Source organism: Gobio gobio (genome assembly GCF_949357685.1).
Source record: "Gobio gobio genome assembly, chromosome: 3".
Classification (NCBI taxonomy): Eukaryota; Metazoa; Chordata; class Actinopteri; order Cypriniformes; family Gobionidae; genus Gobio; species Gobio gobio.
In genome coordinates this window covers 63465774-63476911 of record NC_137099.1, presented here as the reverse complement: position 1 = coordinate 63476911, position 11138 = coordinate 63465774, and the positions used below count along the sequence as shown (strand labels likewise).

The following is an 11138-nucleotide window of genomic DNA, read 5'->3' as shown; positions in this document are numbered from 1 at the left end:
GTTCAAAATCATGCTTGCACTCTCTGAAAATTAAACACAACAACTACAACTGACTTAAAGCCACAGACTCTAAAAAGAGATGTGTTAAAAAATGACACAATGATTTAATCACATTCAAAACAGCCCATCCTATAGAGAAATCGCTGTACTTATAACTGTGTATTAAACATAAAATTTGTGCTGATTGGTTGTAATTGTGTCAAAGCATTGTCTTTAAATGGGAAGCAGGTGGATGAAAAAGAGAAATGATGCACAGGAGTCTCAGGTGAGAAAAATAATTTGTAATGGGAATCTATCTCAATCTACTTTGAGTGTAACTAAATGACCCAATGCACATTGGCATGCGATTTTTGCATCTGCTGCCCTACCCTGCAGCTCGGGTATATATTGAGCAGTAGGTGCTTTTTTCGCTCAGGAGCCGTGCTGGTTACCCAGTGGTGGTACAGAAACTGTGGCAACGGGATGTAACGTCTCAGTTCCCTTCATCAGGGAACGAGGGTTACATATATAGCATTCCCTTTCAGTCAGTTGCGTTCGCCGTTATGTTGATGACTGATGTAATGGGAATCCTACCAAAGCACCACAGATGCTGCCCCTTCCAGCGCCCTGCTGCGAAAGCCACATCCTGCACGCAGGGAGGTAACTGTGGAACTACACACATGGACAACCCACTAGGGCCGTACTACATATGGAATGTCTCAGGGTTGGCTTCAACCTAGTTAGGGAGGAATCTACACCTGGTAGAGACGACAGAGCGGACTCTGTCAAGGGAAAGACACATGCTTCCGATTAGGAGTTATACCCTTGCTCTGAGGAAGGACCTGCTTTCTCAGAGACAGGGCACCCTATGGCACCCACGTCCAGACCTCTGGAATCTCCATGTCTGGTCTCTGGATGGGATGCAGAGGTTCTTGGTGACCTACCCCAGGAGGTAGTGAACACTATCACTTCAGCGCAAGCACCATTTACGAGACATGCTTGTGCCTGGAAGTGGAACCTGTTCGTTGAGTGGTGTTCTTCTCACGAGAAAACCTCCGTACTTGACTGATCAGGGCCTTGCTTTAAGTCCTCTGAGAAATGCACCAGGGAGGGGCTGTTGTGTGGAGTGAGAGATCTGGGAACCAGGTCTGATTGGGCCAGTAATGCACAACTAACAAGACCTGCTCCTCATCCTCCCTGACTTGGCACAGTGTCTTTGGCCCTGTTCCAAATGGCACACTTTATGTGCACTTTCGGTCTTGTGGACTTGTGGACAATGGTCGTTGCATGCGTGTGTCCGCACAAGACTGCATAGTGTCCTATTTGTCATTTTAGGTCTCAGAAGGGTGCTCGCGAGTGCCCCCTTTGCGGTCGATATGCGTCCTCGATGCGCACTTCTGCCGAGCCTGCACTGGTGCGGGTTACACAGCGGGACTTCTTCCCAGCAGTCAAAGCGACATTACGTCGTGAAAGTGCGGACTCAGAGGAAGATCGTGAGGGTTTAGGGTGCCATTTGGGACAGGGCCTATGCGTGTAGATTAACTGAGGGAAACACGAAGGGCACAAAGCGACCTCAGATGCATCTGACTCCATAGAAGGAGATGGCAGGCGATTTGCGACATGCAATGGGAGCGCACACCACCTTGCTGGTTGAAGTACACAATGCAGTATGGACCAATTTGTCTTTGCCTGGTGGCAGCTTTTTTAGGTTGTGGAGAGCAAGACATACTACTACCAACTCGAGGCTGTTGATGTGCCAATGAAAATGTCAGCCGGCAGCTCGAAGGGACATGTTGAGGAGCTGGAGGTCCCTCCGTGGTTTTCCCGGCGGATAAGCTCTCACTGAGATTCTCGGATCTCCCAGAGTGTCAAGCAGACCCACGGCTAAGCGGCGGCTGGTCAACAGCAAGAGGGGACTTCGTAGTCTCAGCATCTTTAGGCATGTGAGATAGTGATCGTAGCCATCAGATGAGGACAGGAACGATTGCATTGAAAAATGCACAGGTGTAATAACATATTTAAAAAGCACTTTCAGGAAAATTAGCTCTCTTAAAGTGCTGAGGCACGCAGGGGAATGGGTGCACCAACACTGGCAGGGATAAGTGCAGCCTGAAGACGCAACTTCTCTCAGGCTGAGTGAACAGCAGTCTCATTGAAGACGCTCTCACTCAACAGTTGTTTTAAAGTGCTCTTCTGAGATCGCGACCACTGCTGCAGCGTCGTCAAACCAACACAGTTAAAAGAGGCTTCTTCCCTGAAGAACTGGCTCGTAGAATACACTCTAGTTAATTGCAGAGCAGAAACAGTTGAATCGCTCGGCTCTGATGCGTAAAGCAGAAGATGTGATGCACCTGCTGCTCATTATATAATCGAGCTGCAGGGCAGGGTATCAGGTGCAAATATCGCCTGCCTATCGTTTAGTTATACTCAAAGTAGATTGGTCTCTCTAGCAAGAATCCCATTACGTCAGTCATTGAACTAAAAGATTAAAAAGTCTGAATATAGTTGTGACTTTATCTAGTGAGTTGTTAATAGACATTATTTATATTCTGTCCATTCTGATTTTTCTTTAATGGCAAAGCTGGTTCAATCCATACCTCATCATGACAGACGACACTCGTGTGATGTTGAATTGAATGAACGTGCATGGGAATGTAACGGTAAGTGTTTTAACTGAGGAATTCCTACACCTTAAGCAAAAAGGAATTAAACGCTTCTCGATATCAGTTAGAAAATATCAAATGTCTTTTGACTAAGTATATGGTATATAATAACAGTTCTGTTTTTAATTTGTCTCTTCATCCATAAAGCCTGAACAACTTGATGATTGCAAACCCGAACGTAACTCGCCTGTGTATGAAAATCTTCCAGTAAGTAAGAATGCTCACTAGATAGAGGGAAAACCCAACCTATTTATCCTTTCCTCATGAATGTTATTGATGCTTTCATTCAAATATTTAATTATTAATGTTTTCTCTTTCTTTCTTTCTTTCTCTTTCTTTCTTTCTTTCTTTCTTTCTTTCTTTCTTTCTTTCTTTCTTTCTTTCTTTCTTTCTTTCTTTCTTTCTTTCTTTCTTAATCAGACTAATGAGAAGAGTCTGTAGTGTTTTGAACACACAGGAAATATATGACAGCCCTTATGCATCTCTTTGTGGGTGGAGCCCTGGATGATTGACAGGAGTGCTGTGATGACATGTGACTGTAATGTGGGGATCATTTTATAGATGGATGGTGAAAAGGGAAGTAAACTGTTAATGAATTTATGTAAAAGTGTGTAATCAATTAATTGTGTTTTTCTTTATGCTTTTTTATCACATATGATGCTTTTTTAGATTAATAATGTTTTTCATCAGTATAGTTCATGTTTAAAATTAAAGGTAGAAAAATAAGGCTCTAGATGTATAATTCCACACTTTTCTGTCATTCAATACATCAGAATAACAACATAACAAATATTAAAGAGGATAACATTTAGAGATTGCTAGAGAAAATGTCTCGGTTACGTATGTAACACTCGTTCCCTGAAGGAGGGAACGGAGACGTACGTCGGAACTGACCGACGAATTGGGATCTGTCTTCAGAGACCAGTCTACTTCGAGTGTATTAGAAACGAGCCAATTGTATTGGCATGCGGTCCACGCACCGCGGGTATAAATACAAAAGTGGAGTACCGCATATTGCTTGGCATATACCGAAGAAGTGACTCGGCCCTTCAGCGGAAGCACAGCACCTGGCGACGGGACGTACGTCTCCGTTCCCTCCTTCAGGGAACGAGGGTTACATACGTAACCGAGACGTTCCCTTTCAGTCGGTCACGTTTGACATAGGTCAGAACTGACCAACGAATTGGGATCCCTACCAACACGCCAGGGATGCTGACCCTTCCAGCGCCCTGCCTGAGCTCGCTGGACCACTCCTATGTTGGAGTGGGAGTCAGGGCTCCCGGCAGGGAAGGTCAGTCACTGCTGTCCCTGCAAGACCCACTCAGCGTGACTACTGTATAACGCTGGGAAAGCGTGCCTGTCTCAGGGAGATGGAACGCTTGATGAGCCACGTCCTCCAAAGGAGGAGAGGTGGAGAATACTCATAAGGACTAACCTATCAGGGTAGTGCAACATATGGCAGTCTCTGGGGTGGATCCAACCTGATCCCAGGGGGGAAGAACACACCCAGAGACGACAGAGCGGGCTCTGTCAAGGAAAAGACACGGGGCTAGCCGATTAGGGTAGCAGTTACCGTGGAGAATACACATATGGGGTCGCCGTGAGGGAACCAACGCATATGGAACCCAGCCTACACACACGTTCCACAAGCATACGGGTGCAGGCCTGGCGTCAGATGGCCGCAACGTCTGACACCAAAGGGGTGACGGAGGAGCTCAACAGGGTTCACCATTTCTGGGGAACACAACTGGAGAAGATAAACGCACGTATCTGGCCATAGGCGGGAGTGGCGTAGCAAGCCGACACAGGAACGGGTACTTCGCGTCTACCAGCCGTTGGAGGCGAGTACACGGGAAGAAACCGGCTCCACACGGAGGCTATAGAATCTAGCAAACGTGTTAGGTGTCGCCCAGCCCGCAGCTCTACAGATGTCTGTCAGCAAGGCGCCTTGAGCCAGCGCCCAGGAGGAAGCTACACTTCTTGTGGAGTGCGCTCACAACCCGAACGGGTAAGGCACGTCTTGCGATTGGTACGCTAAGACGATAGCATCCACTATCCAGTGGGCTAACCTCTGCTTGGAGACAGCCTTTCCCTTCTGCTGGCCTCCGTAACAGACGAAGAGCTGCTCTGAGGTCCTAAAGCTTTGAGTCCGGTCTATGTAAGCGCAAGAGCGCGGATGGGACATAACAAAGCCAGGGCTGGGTCTGCCTCCTCCGAGGGCAGCGCTTGCAGGTTCACTACCTGGTCCCGGAAGGGAGTGGTAGGAACCTTGGGTACGTTTCCAGGCCGGGGTCTCAGGACGATGTGAGAATCAGCCGGCCCGAATTCTAGGCACGATTCGTTGACCGAAAGTGCATGCAGGTCCCCTACCCTCTTGATTGAGGCCAATGCATGAGGCCAATGCAATCAGGAGGACTGTCTTCATGGACAGGATGTTTAGCTAGAGAGCAAAGGCTCGAATGGAGGACCCTGAAGTGCTCTCAGCACCAGGGCTAAGTCCCAAGAGGGTACCGAGGATGGACGAGGAGGATTTAGTCTCCTCGCACCTCTAAGGAACCTGACGATTAAGTCGTGCTTACCAATGGATTTACCAGCTACTGCATCGTGATACGCCACTAACGCTTCGACGTACACTTTGAGGGTGGAGGGAGACAGCCTTCGCTCCAACCCATCCTGCAGGAAAGAAAGCACAACGTTAATCGAACACCTTCGGGGGTCTTCGCGGCGGGAAGAACATCAGACAACAAACAGGTTCCACTTTAAAGCATAGAGGCGCCTCGTAGAGGGGGCTCTAGCCGAAGTGATGGTGTCTACCACTACTTGTGGTAGGCCACCCAGAACCTCCGCGTCCCATCCAGGAACCAGACATGGAGTTTCCAGAGGTCTGGACGCAAAGAAGGTCCTTCCTCAGGGGGATCGGACAGGGAGGGGCTGTCGAGAGGAGTGTAAGTTCGGCGAACCAGGTCCGGTTGGGCCAGTAGGGCGCAACTAGCAAGACCTGCTCCTCGTACACCCTGACCTTGCACAGAGTCTGTGCTAGAAGGCTCACTGGGGGAAACGCATGTTTGCATAGGTCCCGGGGCCAGCTGTGCGCCAGTGCATCGAGGGTGCCCCCGGTCAGGGAATAGTACAACTGGCAATGGGTCGAGTCCGGAGAGGCGAACAGGTCTACCTGCGCGGCTCTGAAAAGATCCCATATCAGCTGGACGCTCCGGGGGTGGAGTCGCCACTCTCCCGGAAGTGTGGACTGATGAGAGAGCTCGTCGGCTGTCTGGTTCAGCACACCAGGAATGTGAAAGGCCCGAAGCGACCTCAGATGCTTCTAGACTGGTCTCTGAAAACAGATCCCAATTCGTCGGTCAGTTCCGACGTACGTCGAACGTGACAGACTGAAAGGGAACCAAACTACCTAGGCAGAATATAATGTTATAATTATAATACAAAAAAAAATAATTTGGCGTACAACATTTCAATAAACGTCCGTAATGCATAACAACTTATATTTCAACTTATTCGTATTCAACAACGATGAAAACTGTGGACATAATAAATACATAGACGCTTATTGGATGCCTTGAGTCTGCCATCTTGATCCGGGCAATAACTTTCATATTTCTATTACGAGAAAGGTTCTGTCTCTAGTTACTCCAAATTTCGATAGTTAGAGCTTGAAAATTATTCATTGTAATTCATGCGTGTCATGCAGAGATTTTTTTTTTTTTTTTCTGGGTTAATAATTGTAGAGATGTAATGTAATATAATATCATGTGCATGAAATAAGCTGTATTTGATTGTGGAAATGTCTTTATGTGTCTTAAACACTCTTGTTCCTTTACCCTTCTCTCTTGAATCACATGTCATAGGATGGATGTCACAGGGCAATTTCAAATGAATGTGAAGATAATTTGCAGCTCAAGCTTATTTATCTGAAGCATTTATCTTAAGGCTCTTTAATTTATATTATTTATTTCTATGTAGTTTTTCCCTTAACCTTATGTTTGTAGTTTAACACATAAGTGTTTGTTTCATTATTCATGCCACAACAATACATGTCTTTATAGAAATGTTATAATATAATAATAATAATAATAAAAAAATTGTCACTATTTTAAATGGACAGCATTATATTTAATTGTGTCTGGCAACTTGAAAATGTGTTTTATTGGGGTCTAAAAAACTTGTACAGTAGAACAAAATTCTGTCTGGTGAATCTCAGTTAAAGACCTAAACAAACACTAAACTTAAAAAAAATAAAAAAAATAAACAGCTACAAACAGCAGCAATTACAAGTAAATAAAGTGCAATTATGTCAATAGATGGAATGTGTGTGTGTGTGTGTGTGTGTGTGTGTGCCGGGGGTGTGATGCAGGTCACATCTCTCAGAAAGAAGCTGTTTCTCAGTCTGTTTGTGTGTGTTTTCATAGCCCTGTATCTCCGCCCTGTCATTTAATTATCTATAAGCTTTTAACTGATTTTACTACACCATATTGTAGGTGATTTTCACCTTCAGTACACCATAGTTATATACATAAACTAAATACATGTATTTCAATTCAAATAGATGGAAACCTATAGAAAAGGACTGGGCTTAAACGATTCTTTATCCTGTGTCTTCCTCTAGTGGGAAACATTAATATCCCAGCTTGGGCCCCTGGTTATAAGATTGTCCTCATGGATCCAGTAAAACGTGTAGTTATAACCATAGAACATTTATGTCATATGATGAAAAAATAGTACAACTACAGAACAGTGAATTGCATGAAATATAGGTGTAATATAAGGTCAGCTGTAATAGTTCAACATACAGTATATGGCAGTTATATTATATAGCATATTATTATTATTAACATTAGCCTAAAAATACAATCTAATATATTAAGTATGATATAGAAGTAATATAATAACTGAATAAAATTGTATAGCATAAATTGTATAAAAATATAGTCATAAAAATAAAAATAGTAAATATAATAGTGAGTTGTGAATAGTACAATAATTTAATAGTCGTATAATGGGCAGGACAGGTGCAGTCTCTTGGAAGTGCAAAGAACAGTCCACTGACAGGCTTTCTTCAGCCTTCCGTGAGCTTTGTGTTGTCCTCAGTTCCACTGGCTAAAATGAGGAACAAATATAAATGAGTGACGATTAGATGACAACCCATCAAAATACCTGCTCTTTGGAGAGATGAGTCTGTTTAGCTCTATGTGTGACTCTTAAAGCCTGTTCCTGTCAGTGCTCAGGTTGACGTACAATGCAGTGGCCAATGGGGGCATCTTTGTATTTATTATGTCTATGGTTCCAACAGAAGCCACTTTGAGGCTGAAAGACTGGAATAGCAACCAGAATGAACACCAGACTGAAATAGTATGGGTGGAGTGGAGCGACAGACATCCCCCTCCCGCTCAAAGGAGATGGTCCTCACTGCAGAACACAAGATCCAGGGGGCGGAGTAGGATCCAGATCCAACTCCTCCCACTTTATATACTTTGCTATATTACTGCAACAATGGAGCCACAAACTTCACATACTTTTGAACATCCAGCATTTAGTTAATCCTGGTAAGTGCTAATTGTCATTGTTGTAATCACGACGGCGTTCTCCTTCCACGAGGGTGTTCTACATCACGCCATTTGTTTCAAGGCGGACCGTTAAAGAACGCGACACACATGTCTCGTGACCATCCTGTAGAATTCAACCAATCAGATGGCGACTTTGAAACTCCTTAAGTGTTTCCAGAAAAGTGTGCCATATGCACAAGACATTCAACCAACAGACTACACCTACCCCAACCCTAAACGTACACCAACCCCACCCCCTGGATCTCGTCTTCTGCAGTGAGGAGCTACTGCTCAAAGCAACATGTAATCCGCCGCTCAAGCTCCACTTCGGGTTTTCAATCTCCCGCTCAAAGCAATTCTACAGCCAGAGAAAACACGGGCGAAAGGACATTAAAAAATGCACATTCCTGCAAAAACTTATTTGTTGTATAAAGTGTTGTTATCAGGCAACGGTCATTATTTCAGAACTATTTGACCACTGAATGTCGTGATTGACCAACCAGAATCAAGTATTCCAGTGAACCGTGTAATAATAAAAGACAGAATAAGATGAACTGGCCATTTTGAGGCTTAAGACATTTCAGTAAGTACTTAAAAATCCACAACCAAAAACAAAATATTTAACATAAAAACTTTTCTGACTTATTACACATACATACTTAAAGTTCAATGATGGTATATACATTTAAATTCCATTTATAAGTCAAACTGTATCCATATTCTACAGATTCATATATTCTGAAAATAAATTACCCATTAAAATTTTATATTGGAAGAACAGCTAACTGTAGTGGTGTATTACTGTACCATGATAACTGTGAACAAAAAAAAGTATTAATTCAGTCAAAATTAGTCTTCTGTCAGGTCAGGATTTGCATAAAGGTTTAATGCAGTTCACATGTCTCTTATAAACATGAAAGAGGAAGTGAGACTAAGGGTTTTAGTAAAGATAAAACACTTATAAAGTCCAATAAAACTCTGACCACGGTTGCATTTGTGCACTCATTATCTGTGAACAATTCTGTCTGTGAAGAAATAAAAAGTTCCACTGCATGTGAAAATCACACACATCTTAAAGAAATGCTTTGAACATGTGAAGAACTTTGCATGTATTCGACTCTTTTCACTTCCTCTTTCTTTCTCCATTTGGCTCATTCTCAAAAACAGCAAGTGAGGGTAAAATGTACTTGATAAGAGGAACATAAAGAGTTTGTCTTCAAGAGAAAACATATTATGGTTATAAACCTCAGTTTTCACTGCATTGTTTCATCGCTGAAAAGTGATAGAAGATAATTTATCTGTTACTAGGCAAGGCAAGGCAAGGCAAGGCAAGGCAAGTTTATTTGTATAGCACATTTCATACACAGTGGCAATTCAAAGTGCTTTACACAGAAATGAAGTTAAAATAGTTATAAGTGAATAAAAATAAATATATATATAGTATAATAGTTATAATAGGAATTAAAAGGAAATTAAAAGGAAATAAAAATAAAGATGAAATCCCCTATCTGGGGTGGAAGAAAATGGAGAGTCAGGTTTACTTTCTCTGGGACTTCCCCATATTGGCTGTCTGTTTCTGTGTTTTTTTTCCCCTCTAGCGTACACTAATGAATCTGTCGGACGTCTCCGTACAGATCTGATCTCTTCCCCCAAGACCAGACGGGCGGACACTCCCAGTAGCGTCCTCTCTTATTGGCTCCCAATAGCCCAAAACCGGCTCACAGCACGGTCTCCTCGCCCACGTGATATCTCAAAATTCTCTAAATTTTGTCACGTTGCATTTACCACAGAATCAGACATCCACCCATGGTTTATCCCCCCTTTTATTAAATCTTTAATCTAAAAGATTAAATCTTTAATAAATCTAAACAGAGGGATTTCGATTTATCGCTCCCCCGTCTCTCAACCTCTTCCACCCAGATAGCCTTAACAAAATAAAAAATTATTAAAAATAAAAGTATAATTAAAAACTAAAAATAAAATAGGGTTAAAATGAAACATAATTAAAGTGCAAGCAGTTCGGACAAAGCACAGAGCTCATTGAGTAAATACATAAGATATGGTGCAATCAGTCGGACGTACAGTTGCACAGCTCATTCAGTAAATGCACAGCTGAACAGATGTGTTTTGAGTCTGGATTTGAAAGTGGCTACTGTTGGAGCACATCTGATCTGTTCAGGAAGCTGGTTCTAGCTACGGCTGGCATAATAGCTAAACGTAGACTCTCCTTGCTTTGAGTGAACCCTTGGTATTTCTAATTGACTTGATCCTGATGATCTGAGTGATCTGTTGGGTTTGTATTTAATCAGCATATCTGCAATGTATTGAGGTCCTAGGTCATTTAGTGATTTATATACAAGTAATAGTACTTTAAAATCAATCCTAAATGTAACTGGAAGCCAGTGTAAAGACCTGAGGACTGGTGTGATATGGTCATATTTTCTGGTTCTGCTCAGGATCCTGGCAGCAGCGTTCTGTATGAGCTGTAGCTTTCTAATGGTCTTTTTGGGAAGGCCAGTGAGAAGACCATTACAATAATCCACCCTGCTGGTGATAAAAGCATGAACGAGTTTCTCTAAGTCTTGCCTGGAAATAAAGCTTCTAATTCTTGCAATATTTTTCAGATGATAGTAAGCTGATTTAGTTATTGCTTTGACATGACTACTGAAACTCAGGTCTGACTCCAAAATCACACCAAGATTCCTGACTCGATTTTTTGATTTTAGACCTTTAGCCTCAAGATATGTGTTCACCTTGAGAATTTCATCTTTGTTTCCTAATGTAGTGATTTCAGTTTTGTCTTTGTTTAACTGAAGAAAGTTTTGGCACATCCAACTGTTAACTTCATCAATGCATTTACATAGAGAGTCAATGGGGCTGTAGTCATTTGGTGATAGGGCTAAGTAGATCTGGGTGTCGTCAGCATAGCTGTGGTAAG

The 11138-nt window shown here is 42.9% G+C and overlaps 1 long non-coding RNA gene across 1 annotated transcript; it reads left to right on the top strand.

Moving 5' to 3' along the window:
- Positions 1-234: 234 nt before the first annotated feature.
- Positions 235-2830, top strand: LOC307123023. Its single transcript, XR_013816119.1, has 3 exons — positions 235-265; positions 2561-2639; positions 2790-2830. It is a non-coding gene; the product is annotated as an uncharacterized lncRNA (long non-coding RNA).
- The last annotated feature ends 8308 nt before the right edge of the window (positions 2831-11138 follow it).